Consider the following 18,703-nt stretch of genomic DNA (forward strand, 5'->3'; position numbering starts at 1 on the left):
TGAAATTTATAAGATAAAACTTTAAAGAAATGGTGTTTGTTCACACGTACATTTTCCAGATAAGACTCTTTTCTCTCACACGGGTACTTTGAGTATTTTGCAGGAATTTTGTACCAGTTTTTACACACCCATTCTGATAACAACTATCCTATTTATCTACAAACAAAATAACTGTCACTAACGAATAAATCCTAAAACTATGACACTTGGCTCTCTGCGTGACTTCCTTTCGCCAGGTGCTTCCACGCGTCTTCTACCAAACGTTATAACTCTTTTGAATTTGAATTTCCGCTTTACGTCGAAACGACGCGTCTCCTCAGACTTGTCGAATTGTCGAAATATCATAACATCATCCATACTTGTCAATGACGTCTTTTCATCTGCAGACATCTTCTTCTGTCAAAATATCGAACCACCAATCTGTCGAAGTGTCGAAAACACTTATCAACTAAACTGTTGAAAATGCTCTTCAAGTATATATTTCCAGTTTTTTTTTCTTTTTGCAAGCATCTCCATTTGTCAAAAACACTATTCTGCTTATTAATTTCATGGCGTCAAAAATACATGTATACAAATTGCCCCCCAACAAAGATGTTTCGACTACTCTGGAGAAACAATCATTTGTTGTCAACCAATATTTCGATTCCATGTCATTTAATTCCACTATTTCCAAGCTTTTATAATATCAAGTTCCCAAACAGATTCATCATTACACTTCTTCAAGTACTCCAACTGCCAAACTTCAGTCGAAGGATACAGAGAGTGGGAAATCTAGTTTTAATACTGAGATTCCTGAGGTAAATCCTTATTTCGACTATCTATGTTGATCTTCATTGCATTTCTTTCTTCTAACTTAGAATTATTTTCAGAAACAATTGGCTGTCGAAGGAAAACCTACAGATAAAAACAAACCAAAACCTGATAGTGGTTCTGCTCTCAAAACTGTCAGCTCGACGTCCACTTCTCCGAAGGATTCGACAAAAGGATCAACAATGGAGATGGGCGCAGACAAAAATTAATCATGAACCTGAGAAAAATCTGGAAGAGACAGTCCAAGAAGAAGATATCCCCAAAAATGATCATGACAGGCAGACTGTAGCAGAATTCGACGCTACAATGAGTGAAGCTTCTGAAGACGATTCTCCTCCTCATCTAGGATTAAATGCTGCAAATAAGGGCGATGACACTGACATGGAAACTGGGATCGAAGATGACCATGAAGAAGAAACTGCTAAAGATGAGGATGACCAGTCGAAACAACCAGATGCTGGGCAAACTTTAGGGCGAAGCACTCAACCCGCTCCTGACCAGACCAAAGGAAGTGCCACATCAACTGGTTCGACCGGTTTCTCTCGCGAAAAGCTTGAGAGTCTCAAGGTGCAGAAACCCTTAGAATATCTGAAGGCCATGCTTAGCGCTCGTCACAATTTTCAAGATTCTTCGCAAAGCAGTTCGACTACCTCTGGGGCCACTTCTGAAGCGCAATCTCTTGACAACATCTTGACCAAGATTAAGACGAAAATCCTTGACGTTGATTTGTTCAAAGTTTTAGAAGAAAGCACCACTGCTCATATTGAACTCAAGAAGATTTTGAAACAAATAAATGTCTTGGAAACTTCTGTTGAGGTTGGAAATTTTGTGATGGAGCTGATGACCCTCATTGACTTGGCGACTGCAGACCTTCATCGTCAAAGAGATCTCTTCGTGCAAATCTCCACAAAATCCGAGACTCAAGTTGCTGAATGGGATGTTGTTGCTACTTCGACTGACGAAGTTTCAAAGCTGCAGCACTTTCTGAAACTTATATCAAAGAAGTTGCTGCTTGTGATGATAATATCCAGAAATGGGAGAAACAAATAGCTGTTCTTCAAGAAAAAATCTCCCAAGAGAAAAAGCGCAGAGCATCCATACAACAACCTAAGCAAAATGAGATTGACGACGAACTGAAGGTGGGTATTCGACATGCAGAAAGGGCTCAGCAACTTAGTCAAGAGATTGAGACTCTCTCTACCCACAGAAGTCTTTGTGATCATCGACTCCAGTTTCAGAAAAAGAAATTTGCCACATTGAAGGAAGCTTTTACTAGTATGAAATTGTAGTCGAATTAGTTTAACAATTCTCAGCCCTTTGAGGCTTTCTTTGTAATAACTTTGGTGCCATTTTTGTTTGGCAAAGCTATCACAATTATTTTCACAATTATTCTACTGCTATTTTTACTTCTTGCAATATTGGCTTATATTTTTTCAAATACTTGCCATTTATCTTTAAGATTCTCTCGTCTTTTCCTATCTCTTCAATCTCATAAGCACCATTTGAAAAACTTTTCAAAATCTGGAAAGGTCCTTCCCACTTAGGAGACCATTTTCCCATTAATCTATCTTTTCGATCCATAGGAAGGATTACTTTCCAAACAAGATCACCAATTAAAAAGGTCTTGAATTTTACTTTCTTATTGTAAAACTTTTCGACTCTTTCTTTTTGTCTCTTTATTAGATCCAGCGCACGCAACCTTTCTTCGTCTAAATCAACTAATTTGTCCATCATCATACTCCAATATATATCTGATGGGATTTCATGATGCCTTTGAACTCTAACTGATTGCAAATATATTTCGATTGGTAAAACTGCATCATGTCCATAGGTCAACTTAAATGGAGTCGAATTCGTTGCTTCTTTTGGAGATGTTCGACAAGCCCACAAAACTTGATCTAAAGTTTTATGCCAGTTTTTAGGTTTTCTCCCCACATGCTTTTTGATCAAATTTATCACTACCTTGTTGGCTGCTTCAACTTGTCCATTGGCTTGAGCATAGTAAGGTGTCGAAGTAAGGAGTTTAAATCCTGTTTCTTGTGCAAATTTCTGCATATTTTTACCAGTGAACACAGATCCTTGATCTGTTGTTATTGTTTCTGGTATCCCAAATCTATAAATTATGTGCTTTTGGATAAAATCTATAACTGCTTCTTGATCCACATTTACCAATGGTATGACTTCAATCCACTTAGTGAAATAGTCTATTCCAACCAAAATGTACTTTTGCCCTTTTGAAGAGGTTGGTCGAATTTCACCAATCAAGTCTAAAGCCCAACCTCTAAATGGCCAAGGCTTTATAATTGAATGCAACTCACTTGCAGGAACATGTGGTATGTCTGCATGTACTTGACATTCCTGACAACCTTTTGCAAATTCGACACAGTTCTTCAGCATTGTTGGCCAATACATTCCTTGTCGAAATAATAACCATTTCATTTTATGACCTGCTTGGTGTGCGCCACACGCTCCACTGTGCACATTCGACAAAGCTATGTAAGCTTCATCTTCACCTAAGCATTTCAACAAGACTCCTTCTGCAGTCTTTTTGAACAATTCGTTTCCAAAAAGTACATAACTTAAAGCTCTATATTTTACCTTTCTTTCGGCTTTCTGATTTTGGTCTTGTAGATAATCCTTGATGGGCTTTCTCCAGTCTTCAATTCCTGAATCATCTATATTGAATATCTCAAAATTTTCTTTGTCACCATATCCTAATCTTATTGACTCCAAATCTGATGGGGACAATTTGGTAGATATGACTCTTCCTCTGACTTCAATAGCCTTTTCTAACTTTTTCTTCGACACTTTGTATCCAGACGCAAGTTGAGCAAGGTCATTTGCCTCTTGATTCTCCACCCTGGGAATGTTCCTAAAGGCCACATTATCGAATTCCTTGAGAAGTCTATTGGCTATTACAAAGTACATGATTAAATTTTCTTTCACACATTTATATTCTTTAGTCAACTGCTTTATCACCAGTTCAGAGTCACCCGTTATTTCGACTCTTGTTGCCCCCAATTCCAACAATATTTCAAGTCCAGCAATCAAAGCTTCATATTCTGCTTTATTATTTGAACACAGACTTTCAACTTTGTACTTGAATTTTGTTGGAATTCTGTCAGGAAAAATAATCAACATTCCAACACCAGTTCCATTCTTATGACTGGAACCGTCGAAATACAGTTTCCATTGTTCTAATTCGACATACTCTACATTTTCGTCTATAGAGTGGTCAACTATAAAATCAGCAACCACTTGTCCTTTCACAGCCTTTAAAGGCAAATATTTCAAGGAATACTCTGTCAATGCTAAAGCCCATTTTCCGATTCGACTATGTAAAATAGATTTAGATAACATATATTTTATTACGTCGAAATGAGAAGAAATATACACATCAACAAGCTTTATATAATGCTTTAATTTCATACAAGAAAAATATACACATAAACATAGTTTTCTATAATACTATATCTAGTTTCAGCATCATTTAGGACTCTACTGAGATAATAGATGGCCCTTTCGACTCCATTCTCATCTTCTTGGCACATCATACTTCCTAATGTTTTGTCTGATGCCGAAATGTACAATCTCATACTTCTTTTTCTACAAGGAGATATTAGAATTGGAGGACTAGCCAGGTATTCCTTGATTTTATCAAAGGCAGCTTGTTGTTCTTGCCCCCATGCAAAGTCTTCCTTCTTTAGTCGAAGTAGAGGAGAGAAGGCTTGCGTTTTTCAACTAAGGTTGGAGATAAACCTTCTGAGAAAGTTGATTTTCCCCAGCAGAGACTGCAGCCCCTTTTTCGTTGATGGCGCTTTCGCCTCCATTATGGCTTTGGCTTTGTTTTCATTTATTTCAATCCCCTTCTTGTGGACCACAAAACCTAAGAAATCACCCCCCTGCACACCAAAAGCACATTTAAGGGGATTCATTTTTAAACCAAACTTCCTCATCCTTTTAAAGGATTGTCGAAGATGGTCTATATGACTTTTCCCTGAAACAGACTTGATCACAATATCATCAATGTACACTTGCATGAAAGTTTCAATAAAGTCATGAAAAATGGAATTCATAGCCAGTTGGTAAGTTGCTCCATCATTTTTTAAACCAAAGGGCATTACTACCCATTCGTACGTTCCTATTGCCCCAGGACAACGGAAAGCTGTTTTAGGAACATCTTCTTCAGCAATAAAAAATTGATTATAGCCAGAGTATCCATCTAGCATACTTAAATACTTGTGGCCTGCTGCAGAATCTATAAGCATTTCTGCCACTGGCATAGGATATTCATCCTTTGGGGTAGCTGAATTTAAGTCTCGAAAATCAATGCATACCCAAAGTTTGCCATTTTTCTTAATTACAGGAACTATATTTGCAATCCATTCGACATACCTGGTTGTGCGGATGAACTTGCATTCTAGAAGTCTTTCGACCTCTTCTTTTATTTTCGACAGAATCTCTGGTGCGAAGCATCTTAGAGTCTGCTTTACTGGCTTCTTTCCTTCCATTATTGGCAGCTGCAATTCGACCAAACTTCTATCTAAACCAGGCATCTCGTCGTAATCCCATGCGAAGCAGTCTTTGAACTCTTTCAGCAACTGGACTATTTCGACTTTGAACTGGGGGTCCATCTTTGCGCTTATGTAGGTTGGTCTACTTTCTGCCCCCAGTCCTAAATTTATTTCTTCTAATGGATCCTGCGCCACCATCTTTACGTTAGTTGACACTGGATCTTTTTCGAACCCCAGAGGTTCGTCATCATAAATGGCATCAAGCTTTTGGTGTTGCCATTCGCCCATCTAGTTGTTATCATAATCTTCTGCAACGTCTCTTTGGGGACATTGTTCGTTGGAATTTTCTTTGTTGGCTTCGACAACCATATATTTTACTTCGGCCTCAAGAGCCTCTTTGAGTTTTTTTCGGCTATGTAAGCCGTAATTCTTTCGAGCGCTGATTCTTTACTCATCATCATCAAATTTGCTTCCCCATCCTGTTGGCGCTATATGAGTAGTTCCCCACATGTAGTTTAATTCGCCAATTACTTCTTTGTCCCACTGAAAACCATGTGTAGGATGAAGGTACATGGAGCAGTAGGCGTTGTCTGTTGCTTTTAGGTCGAACTCGGCTGGGCTGCACGGAGGTATGTGAGCCAGGTTCTTGTCGAAACTTCAACTGTTCACATTGTTCACTTCTATCATGAAATAACTTTGATCAGCTTCAATGTTTTCGACAATCCCGTCTGGTCTCCAGATGGCTATTCGCTGATGCATTGAAGAAGGTACGACTCCTACACCATGAATCCACTCCCTTCCAAGTAGTAAGTTGTAATTCGCCCTTGAAGCAATGACCATGAACATTGTTGGCCTTGTTATGGTTCCAACAGTCAAATCCACCTAGATGACGCCTATAGTGGTTCCTACTTTTCCTTCATAGTTCGACAACACCATGTTGTGAGGTTTTGCGTCTGAATCATCCTTCCCAATCTTCTTTAGCATGAAATGAGGCATCAAATTTACTACTGCTCCGCCATCTACCAGTATCTTGTTTACACCAACATTCTCAACCTTTCCTTTTATGAACAAAGGCTTTAAATGTGCCTCCATGGAATCATCTGGCCTTTCGAAGAAAGCATTCTGTTCTTCGCCGCAACCATTGTTCATGACGTAGTAGCAAACGGACCTATGTACCATTGTTTCCTCTTCCATCTCATCTTCCTCGTCTTCGACCTCCATGATTCTATCATAATCTTTAGGGAGGACAGAAACCACATTGCAGATCACATTAAAGGACGCTTCTGAGTCAGATTCGAAGTTGTCAGTTATTTCGTCGTCTTCTTGCACCTTCTCTTTGGACACCACTGGTTCGACCACGCTGCCAGGATTGATCTGGTGGGAGGACTCCTCTCTGTTTACTATCTGAGCATTATCACTAGATTCTGCTTTATCTTTGCTGTCAGCATCTTTTCCAATCACGCTTTTTTCTGCAGCTTCTTTTTCTGCCATCTTCTGCCTCTGGAATCTTCTCCATTGGGATCTTGACATAGGGTTTTTTCCTTTGTAGTTTTCTGAAGGATATGGTCTCGGCTTGTGCTTCTCCACCTCCTTCTTACCTTCCATCGAAGTGCCTCTCTGAACTTCAAAATTTCTCCATTTTTTCTGTCCTTGAGCATTTCTAATGGGTTGAACCCATTTGTCATCCGTTGCTTTGTTGGATGGTTTGTAAGTGCTATGGTGTCTTTCTCCACGCCTCCATTGGTGATGATCACTTTTTCTTGGGTCATATCCTGTTGTCCCCCAATTTCCTTTTCTCCTGGCTTTATCCACTGCTTCCAGATCGGTTGCTTCCTTCCTGTCGAAGATTACACTGCAACGTGGGCATAACATCACTTCAGTCCTCATCTTTTGGCACCTCTCAATGAATTCCACTAGATTTTCCTCTTCTTTAGGATATGCCAGCCTTTGGTACTCCTCTCGACGGCGATCTTCATCCACTTCTTCCTGGTTTCTCTGAGACACTTCCACCATATTCACCCCAACATTCCGTCCGTCAGCAATGCTTAATTTGTTCATTTTTTTAATAAGTCTTTCTTCTTCGACTTCACCATTTCTTTTTATCTGGTCAAACTCCTTTTGTGGGCAGCAACACCAAGATATGTTCCTGGGACCATGTTTGCAGCAACATTTGTTCGAATTTCTTTTGGGGTCCTCCATTACCCTACGTAGGATTCCACCGGTCATAGGCTTCATAGGACCATCCACAGCTTCTGCTTTGATTCCTGTGACCTCTTTATTGAAAGGTCCCATAATGTTGACGCAGTTTGCGACATCACCTATCCTCATTTGGTCAGGATCAAGGCCTTCAGTAGCCTTGTTTTCAATAGTGAAGTCTTCAGTAACCTTCTTTTTGATGATAGGGAGATTGTCAGTTGTCTTAGTTGTTTTTTCATTGTTGCTCAAAGGTAAATCCCCCCACCTGGTTGGCTGGATTGCATTGATGTTGATACGAGAACTTGCAGGCGCAGTGTATTTCGCGAGATAATCGTACTTCCCACTTAGTTGTCCCAAGCAATCCCAATATGCTCCTTGTCGATCTACAACATCTTCAGCAATATTGTCATTGTCCTTTTTGTCGAAACCTTCAGTAGTTTCCATCTTTTTCTGGTCGTCAAAGCCTTCAGTAACTTCAACTTTGTTTTGGTTTGTAAGATCATCAGCAATCTCAACCATGTTGATATTAGTGTCGAAACCTCCAGCAGCTTCCACCATTTCAAAACTGCCGTCAGAAGCAACTTCGACCTCCACCATATTCACAATGGATGGTTCAGCATAATGGGCTTCGATTGGCTGCATGGGATTCGAATCAATCCTCATCTGTTGTTTTGGCTTATCACCAAACTTCAGCCTTCCGTCACGGATAGCATTTTGAACGAGATCCCTGAAAAGGAAACACCGAGACGTTTTATGGCCCAGAAAGTTATGGTATTTACAAAAACCTCTCTTTTTCTGTTGTTCCACAGGCGGTTCTTTAGCACCTGGTGGTTTTATTAATTGACCATCTTTAACCAATAAGTCAAAAATCTCGTCACATTTGGTGATGTCGAATGTATAAGTTCTTTTAGGAAACTTATCATTGGTTTCGACTGGATTTTCGTTCGATGGAGTTAGTACTTTACATGAATATGGTGGGCCTTGCTTCAGTTCTGCTAAGTCAATCTCTTGTTCGTCGAAGTTACTTGGTTCGTTTTCGTCGTATTCATCATCTTGACATACCCCTACATAGGCCACCCTTTCTTTTTTATTTTTATTTGCTCTAAAATTTTCATCCCTTAACCTTTCGACTTGTCTCACCCTATCTGCTAATTGCGCCATATCCCTTAAATACTGAGTGTCTAGTTTCTTTCTTATAGAATAATCTAGACCCCCTGCGGCCATTTCGACTAACTCATGTTCTGGCACCCGAGTGAAACACCTAGCCTTTAGTAACCTGAACCTATTTAAATAATCATCTATTGGTTCTGAGTATTTTCTCTTAACACTGACTAATTCCTTCAGACTTATTTTGGTTTGTCCCATGTAAAATTGTTCATGGAATAACCTCTCTAATTGGGTCCACGTATACACTGAGTTTGCAGGCAAGGATGTAAACCAAGTAAACGCGTTTTTCGTCAAGGAACTAGGAAAGTATTTTATTTTCAAATTTTCATTACGGGCTATCTCTCCTGCTTCAATCAGATAACGTGCTACATGTTCTATGGTGGATTCACTAGTATCCCCTGAGAATTTGGTGAACTTAGGAACTTTCCATCTTGGGGGCAATTCTTCTTGCAGAATATATTCCGACAGTGGAGAAGCATAATTGGGCCTTTGTAATCCTACGTTTACCCCATTTTGTGCCATTATCATTTCGACCATGGCCGCTAAATTGTTTTCGGCAGGAAAGTTATTATACCGGATTCGTTGTTGCAACACAGCATCAGCGTCTTGGCCTCTCTGGACTACTATCCTTCTAGGCTCTTGTGGAACAGGAATTTTGACACGAGGCTGTTCGACTACTTCCTCTTGGTTTCTGACGTTTTCCTGGGGATTATCTAAAGGTATTTGATTTATTGTAGGCTCTTCTTGGACCGCCACCACTGGGTCCTGAACCACTTGTTCTCTGTGTCGAGTTTGAGGGACCCCAAAAAAGTCAGCAATGCGCGTCATTTGCGCTGCCAATAATTGGTTTGTTTGGGTGGTGTTTTGTATTAGAGGATTAAACACCGCCCCCATTTGTTGTGTCAACATTTGGACCATATCATGATTACTCTCGTCCATTTGTTGTCTAATTACTTGCGTAGAATTATTTGTTATTGCCGGCATGTAAAGTGGTTGTTGGTTTAGTTTACTCATGTTTCCGCCATATCCTGACCCTTGTAATGGTGAAGACATATTGACCATAGAATCAAAATATAATACCGGTGAATTGTGTAAATTTGCCATTACCGAAGTTGGCATTCCAAATGGTTGTTCCCTACCAGACAGAGGCATGGTGGAATTTGTCACAAAAGGCCTAGAAGCATTCCCTATAGGAGGAGGTGTCCCAACAGGCATTTGTTGCACCCTAATGGACGGACTAGGCACATTTTGCGATATTGAAACCGTTGGTATTGACCCTGTTAACGAAGGCACAACCTCTGACACAGGGATTGATCCCACATTTCCTCTTGTCGAAGGGATAGGGTTGGATACTAGGATGGCTTCATTTGGATTAGGATTATTTGGCTGACTCGCCATTTTCCTTACTCTCGTTCTTTTAGGTCTTTCTACGTCAGATACGGCTAATTTACCGCTTCTTAGTCTCATACAACGAAGAAGAAACCTTGACTAAAGATTATTTAAGTTTTAGATTTTGCACTGGTCCCACTGGGCGTGCCAATTTGTTCGCTGTTGATTTTGGCGAACAACCTCTGGTTTTCCAAAACTTATTGAATTGGGTTACTTGCAGGATCAACCATACAAATCCTAGGACATGTGCAAATTTAAATAACTTTGTAACTCTTTAGAACAACCTTTGTATCCTTTATTTGGTTTACTAAGTCTTTCATGTACGAAAGATATTGACTAAAAGTGCTTAAGTAAAAGTAAACTTAACAAGACTAAGATAAATGGCGAAAAATAAATGGCGAAGAATAAATTGCATAAAGTAAATGCAAAGGATAAATGACTGGTAAATGTAAAGGAAAATTGGTAAAGAACTTTGAAATTTATAAGATAAAACTTTAAAGAAATGGTGTTTGTTCACACGTACATTTTCCAGATAAGACTCTTTTCTCTCACACGGGTACTTTGAGTATTTTGTAGGAATTTTGTACCAGTTTTTACACACCCATTCTGATAACAACTATCCTATTTATCTACAAACAAAATAACTGTCACTAACGAATAAATCCTAAAACTATGACACTTGGCTCTCTGCGTGACTTCCTTTCGCCAGGTGCTTCCACGCGTCTTCTGCCAAACGTTATAACTCTTTTGAATTTGAATTTTCGCTTTACGTCGAAACGACGCGTCTCCTCAGACTTGTCGAATTGTCGAAATATCATAACATCATCCATACTTGTCAAAGACGTCTTTTCATCTGCAGACATCTTCTTCTGTCAAAATATCGAACCACCAATCTGTCGAAGTGTCGAAAACACTTATCAACTAAACTGTTGAAAATGCTCTTCAAGTATATATTTCCAGTTTTTTTCTTTTTGCAAGCATCTCTATTTGTCGAAAACACTATTCTGCTTATTAATTTCATGGCGTCAAAAATACATGTATACAGATGCATATCGATTATTTGTTGAACACCAACACTGAAGACGAAGATCATCAAGTGCTGATGTCTCCAAGTCATGGATATTATCTGCCTCAACATATGATAAAATTAAACTTGGATGACGATGAGCCATCCTCTGATATTTTTTACAACTCGTATATGAGGTTAGATGGTGAGTTAAAAGTGAGATAGTGTTTCTGCACTAAAGAAGAGTGTGTGCGAGCTATAAAAAAATTTCACATGGAAAACTCGGTTGATTATAACATAAATCACACTCTTTGTCGTAATGTGATTTGCATGTTTCGACAAGCAGTGTCTTACAGGAAGAGGAGTGATTCATAGGAGATAAGTTTTATACATCCACCTCACACTTGCACCACTACTAATATTTCACAAGATCACCGTAAATTAAGCTATGAACTGATATGTCAAGACATTTTTCCTCTTGTTAGCAATCACGCGTCAATGAAGATGAGTATAATAATCTCCCATATCGTTACACAATATAATTATACTCCCTCGTACAAGAAAACATAGATTGCAAGAACAAAGGTTGTTGAACGAGTATACGGAAATTTGGAAGATTCATACCAAGAACTTCCACAATATTTGGTGGCACTTAAGACACATACTATAAGAACTGTTATAATTTTGGATATATTATCGGCATATACGCCGAACATAATTTGTGTAAGTAGAAATAGAATATTCCATCAACTCTTTTGGGTGTGCTTTTCAACCATGCATCAAAGGTGTTACATTTTGCAAACCTATTCTTCAAATTGATGGAACATGGATTTAGGGGAAATACAATGGCACATTACTTATGAAAGTGGCACAAGACGAAAATAATAATATTTTTCTGATTGCCTTTCCTCTAGTTGAAGTTGAGACTCTTGGTGGTTGGAGTTTCTTTCTCAAGGATCTCAGAACACATGTTTCTCCATAGCCCAACCTCTGTTTGATTTATGACAGACATGCATCTATTGAGAGTGTGTATAATAATCCTGAGAACGGATGGTAAAATCCTCTTTCTAGCCATGTCTACTGCATTAGACATATTGCACAAAATTTCACTTGGGAAATCTAAACAAGAACCTTCGAAAAAAGTTGTGAATACATGGCATGCTTTAACTTCACCATCATTCTAATACTACCGCGAGGAAATTAGATTGTCAATTTCGGATGCATTAAGGTGGGTGGATAAGAATCCATTGGAGAAGTGGACAAGGGCATTTGACGAAGGACGCTGATAGGGCCACATGATAACAAATCTTGTTGAATCCATGAATGACGTCTTCAAAGGCATTAGAAACCTACCAATAACCACGTTGGTAAGAGAAACCTATTTTAGGTTAGGATCACTTTTTGCAACCAAAGGCCAAAAATGTAGTTTAGTGTAATAGTCGGGGAAATTGTTCAGTGAAAGTTGCATGAAAGTGATGAAGGAGGAAACTATCAAAGCTAACACACATGCTGTTACAATATTTGACCGTTATAGACACACTTTTAGTGTAAAAGGAAACAATGGACCATAATGAGGGAATGCCAAATGGAGACTATCGAGTCCAACTAAATAGAGGTTGGTTCGACTGTGACAAGTTTCAAACCTTCTGTATGCCTTGCTCTCATGTCACTGTGGCATATCCAAGCTTCTATTTGATTATTGGTGTGTACAACAATAGCTTCCCAATGGTAGAAATGAAAGATTATTGACCTACATATCAAGGGGACATAATTTGGCACAACAAAAATACGCGACGGAAGAAAAAAGACCGCCTTAATAGCACACAAATTAGAATAAAAATGGATACGACTAATAAAATGGTAAGATTATATGGTATATCCCGTCATCCCGGACACAATCAAACAAATTGTCCCAATGTTGGAGCAAGTTCTACATGATCATTTATTTTTTTTCTTTAAATTTTTCTAACCTTGGTATTTATAATATATATCAACTTTTGGCTACAACAAAATTAACATAAACACCCCTAAAACAAATAGTTTCTGCACACGAACAACACACGACATAACATACCAATATAAATATGTATAAAACAACAACACAAACAACAAATAAAAAAGACTTAACACCATAAATTTCGAAGAGATTACAACAATCAAAATAACATCATCTGCTGCAGACATCATATCCCTAACATCATTGTCATCTTTAACTCACACTCCCATATGTTGCATATCATTATTGTCATCTGCAATTGAGATGTACGAAATAAGTCTCTCGATACTTCTAATTTTTTCCCTGTCATTAATCTCTCCGTCTAGCCAACTTTTCAAACTCCTTTCAAGATGCTCAAAACTTTGGATGTTCTAAAAAAGCATTTTCATCAGAGGTTTCATTATCGAATAACATACATGCCCATATCTTTTGTCAACCATGATATAACTAGTGAAGAAAATAAAAGAAGAATATGAAATATGTTGTGAAAGTAAATGGTAGAAGGCATCTCTATTTATACTAAAAAACACAATACACATTGACGCTAGATGAATTGGCCCCACCTTTGAAAAGGTATACACTAACGCCAATTAGGTTGCCAACACCATATGTAGGCGCCAATCCAATTGGATCCACCATTGTAAAAGGAAGTGAAGTCGCCAATTTTCCTGGCGCCACCACTAATTCTTTTTTTTGTTTGAAAGTGGGGTAGATTGAGATTTTTTTTTGAAACCTAGGTTATTTTGGGAATAAAATTGAAAATGTAGGTTATTTGGGTAAAAATCTGAAATTGGTCTCCTGGAAATAAAAACATTTTTATTTATCTTTAGAGAAAAGATTATATTTTTGTTACCCTGGAGAAGTTATCTAAGAGAGAATAAATCGCAAGTATAAAATGAGATTATCTACGAGGTAGTGAGAGAATAAGACGATTGAGAGAATGGTCAAGATAGTGAAAGAATGTCCAAAATAGTTGGAAAATATTGAGATAGTAGAAGAATATTTATGATCGTCTATAGCCTCCTAAGCATAAATCTTATAAGAGTGAATACTTAAAGATTTACTTTAAGGTAATAGAACATTTGTAATGACCTATATAACAACCATGTGGCCAAGTAACTCATTAAAATAAGTGTGCGTTTGGATTGACGGTGGACATAATTGATTTTGACAAAATTGAATTTGGTAGAATTGGTTTTAGTAGAATTGAGTTTAATATAATTGATTTATATTTGGATACATTATTGTAAAAGTGAGTTAAACAAAAAAAATTTAGTGTAAAACTCATGTTTAAACTCAAAAGCTACAATTTCTAGCTTCAAGTAGAATCAATTATAGAGGAAGAATTAATTCTTCTTTAGAAGAACCAAACACCTCAAAATTAAGAATCAATTATACACCACTAAAACTACTTTTACCTCTTCCAAAAGCCAAACCAAACATACACTATGTGAGACGAGATAGTCAAATATGTGTGATAGTCCATAGTTTGCGGGGCATAGGACCTACAACCGTGAGTTACATGGTTGTTAGACTCACGAGTCAACTCATATACTCGTGCGAGTTTACGAGTCTAAGAAACCAAAATGAGTTGACTCTGTAGCACCCTAAAATTTACCCTCCTTTTTGCTTCTCACCTGACTTATAACCTGAGACTCACTCATGACTCATTCATGTGCATCATTCACCCATAATTAACACATGCTAATAAACATCATAGGTTCAAGATCGTGGTTAACAAAAATCAGGGTTTTGGCCTGAAGACTGTGGTATTGTTAATCATGTGAAAAAAACATATTTGCTCGATGCTTCAGGACCTTAACTCATGATGCCTACATCTTGACATTCATCTATATATCCCAACCCTAATTTTTGACTTTGCTCTTAGGGGATGGTATTTGCTTGACCTCCTGTGCAAGGATTTGGCCTCAAAACCCTAATTTATGGGCCCATGTTTTGAGATGTTGCTTGTGGAGCTCTATGCTTGGTTTGAAAATCTGTTGGTTGACTTTTAGACTGGGTAGTCACCCAAACCCTGGTTATTGATCTTGGAAGGTTGTGAATCATGTGGTGGAAACCCTAGATAATGATTGTGGCACTATCATCCACTGTGTGTGCAGTCAAGTTTGAGGATTCATTTGGTCTATTATGGATGATTTGTTTGCTCGATTAAGATTCATGGTCCTAATTGGTTGATTAAAAGTTCATTCAGGGCTTTACATGTCCATAGTATGACATATGTCATTTGGTTCAGGGCATTGTGGTCCACATCCGATTTCAATTGTCCACACAAAAATACATGTCTTCACCTAAGTTGACTTCTGGTCAACTGTTAACTTTTTGGTGAGTCAGTTGACCGAAGTCAACCAATTTCCATAAGTCATTCAGGCCCTTCTCATTCAACCATTGGGTCAGTTTGATTTACAAATCTTGTCGGGCTCTCTAATCCATTGTATATGGTTGTCGTATCTGAGTTTTGGATTGTTCTAAATTTAATTTTAATTAATTTTAATCCCATTTGAATTTTATGATTTGACTTTAAGGATAGACCATTAACCCCAAATGTCCCAAAACCAAATCTGTAGCCACTTTCAACCAATAGATCCACTTGCCATTACTAATCTCACAAACATTCATAGCCGTGTCCAGCCCAATGTCCATTCTAAACTTTTATTCACATTCATTTAAAATGTTGGAACCAAGACTCCAAGTACAGAGAAAAGGATTCAGTTTTATAGTATGAGGATAACATGAGAGTACCATTTGGTTTTTTACATAACTTGGTGAAGCCACCTACAACAAAGGAATTCCAAGCACGGCCAAGTAATCCTAGGCAGCATGGTGGATCTTCTTCACACCAATTGAAACTCAGCTCCAAATTAAGATCGCTCAAAACAATCATTCCACTCCTTGCTGATCCGCAAGTAATACTCATTGTGTAACATCAAGCTTGCTGAAGTGGCCAACCCCCTAGTGCACCAGAACGCGTACCTACTTGAATACATAAGCCACAGAACAAATTCAAAAAAAGAAAAGAAACGCGTTCGCCTTCAAATAACAGCAAGTGAACCTCACCTTTAACTAGCCTGTACGCACAACATAGAATCTTTGATTCCAAATTAAAACAACTAAAAGCACAACCATTTCATTTTTTACTCATTGAGAGCGGCTAATAGAATTTGGAATTGTAACCGACTTGTGAATTTTAGATTAATTTCATGTGAGTTTTGGGTGAATTTCTAACCGCTTCGTTGGCCTTTAAATATCACCATTCAGTAAAGAGAAAGGGGTCTATGGTTTTGGAAGGAGAAGACGAATTTTGCATTCACTGCGCTTATCAGAACCCTCTCATTGCAAACACTCCGGCGTGGCTATCTCTCTTGGACAGAAGGAAGAAGAGGCAAGAGAAAGTTGAAGAGGTCGAGTCGGAAACAAGAAGCAAGAAGCTCATACCTGTGTTCACCGCCGCGTCAAAACGGTGAGTCTTCGCCTCTATGTGTGATGTCTTAGATGTTATCTGTGTTATCGCTCTTGAATGCAACATCGGAGATGCGATGATTGCTGAACCCAAAGCACCATCGACGTTTGCGATACGGTGTCGATGCGGAATCAGAAAAGATGCTCCACGAAATGCAATGAGGTGCGTAAGGTGATTACGGTGCGAACGCAAACGGCGAATCGGGAGCAGAAGTCGCGTGATTGTGACCCCGGTGCGAGCACAGTGAAGCCTTCTATGGAGAAACGGAGGTGCCGCTATTCGACGGCGGACATGATGGAGGTTGCATCGAAGTTCATCGTCGGCCACGTTTTCCCTTCCCGTTTCTGCATTTGGTATTTTGACAAGGACTTTGGCTTATTAAACATGGGAAGATCAGGCTTTGGCCTAAGGCTCAAACGACAAACTTGATATGTGCATGCCCCTGAGTCCTACACCCCATCCTGCTGTGTTTTGGACTTTGTTTTTATTTGTTGTTTTTAGGATAGAATCCTGGGCTTGTGGCCCATTCTTTGGGTACAAGCCAACTGCGGTGCTGCACCCCCTAATCCAATCTGCACCCCCTTTCTGTTGTGGTGTTTTGGGCCAGGCTTTAGTTTTGTTTGGGCCTAATTCTTGCTTGTGTCCTAACTAGTAATTAAAGAGTTAACTAGTAATTAGGGAGCTAATCTAGTTAGGATTTAACTAGGTTAATTAATATTTTTAAGTCTTAATTAGTTAGATTTTAAAATTAAGGTTAGTACAATTAGGATCTAATTCTTGATTAGTGAAATAGGATAATAGAGTTATATGTTACAAATATTAAAATTGACTTAGAAAAAGAGAATTAATTAGATTTTTGTTGATTTAGAATTTAGTTAATTTCTAAACCATTAGGTTAAAATCAAGTTTTAAGACTTAATCAATTTTAGACGATAGTTAGATTTTAACTAGAATTCAATTTGTGCTAATAATTGGTATCTTTGCAAATTGCCCATTTTACCCCTTAGGGGTTATTTTGGTATTTTGATCATGAATGCATGCTCCTTTAGGATTAGAATTTAATATAGAATTTTAATCAAGTCTTAACATTAACATGATCCCTTAGGATAGTTTGATTAATTTCTAACCAGTAGATTAAGTTTAATTTTAATTTCCAATTAATCCAAACCCTCCGATTAAATTGATCAAAAGCAATTTTAATCGATTAAATCCTTCGAACTTGTATAATCCCACAGTCTAAATTGAGTAACCAAAATACCCTTGGTCACTTAGTAAGACTTTTATTTCTAAGTTGTGGAGCTCGAAGCCTCAAGTCAGATCTTCATTCAAGACATCCTCAGTCACATCAAGCAGCAGATTATACAAGATAAATCAAAGGTCAACACTAGTAAATACGATTCAAATTGTACGATATGAGCCTTAAGTAATAAGGAATAATGAGACGGAGTTTCTCCTATCCTTGTCTAGAGAGACTTTGCGTACGGGGCATATGCCCTAGCTATTCAAAGTGTTCGCCCTTATTCATAGACTTTAGTGCAATACGAGTCAAATAAACTACAAAGTATTCTTCATACAAGACAACATAAACACAAGGATCAACAATGAAGATTCTTCTCCAACAACTTGTCAGTTATAATAAGTATCACACGACATGAGCCTTAAGTAATAGAGAATGATGAGACAGAGTTTCTCCCATCCTTGTCTAGAGAGACTTTGCGTACGGGGCGTAGGCCTTAGCTATTCAAAGTGTTCGCCCTTATTCATAGACTTTAGTGTGATTTTCGTCATTCAACTGTCAAGTCTTTCTCCCTTCATCATTGCAAGAAACAACAACAAAGTTTCTCCTCTCTCAACTTGAAAGTTAGGATGATAATTACATGCCATGAGCCTTAAGTAGTAAAGAAGAAATGAGACTGGAGCTTTCCTACACTCATTCTGGATATCTTTGGGTGCGGGACATTTGGCCCGTCGCTTATTGTATCCTCCTTTACTCCTAGAAGTTAGTGTGATTCTTATCAAGTAACTATCAAGTCTATTCTCCTCATTCATTCAATCATTTTATCACTACTCTTGCCTCCTTAATTATTCTTGCTTTCAGCTCTAGTGGGTTAAACTATGAAAGCTCTTATTTCCTTATTTCACTATGA

General features: G+C 38.3%; 1 long non-coding RNA gene across 1 annotated transcript; it reads right to left on the minus strand.

Moving 5' to 3' along the window:
* Nucleotides 1-15,667: 15,667 nt before the first annotated feature.
* On the minus strand, nucleotides 15,668-17,059 carry LOC127074695 (uncharacterized). Its single transcript, XR_007786095.1, has 2 exons — nucleotides 16,532-17,059; nucleotides 15,668-16,069 (listed from the first exon to the last, which is right to left on the minus strand). It is a non-coding gene; the product is annotated as an uncharacterized LOC127074695 (long non-coding RNA).
* Nucleotides 17,060-18,703: the final 1,644 nt, after the last annotated feature.

Source organism: Lathyrus oleraceus, chromosome 4, assembly GCF_024323335.1.
Source record: "Lathyrus oleraceus cultivar Zhongwan6 chromosome 4, CAAS_Psat_ZW6_1.0, whole genome shotgun sequence".
Classification (NCBI taxonomy): Eukaryota; Viridiplantae; Streptophyta; class Magnoliopsida; order Fabales; family Fabaceae; genus Lathyrus; species Lathyrus oleraceus.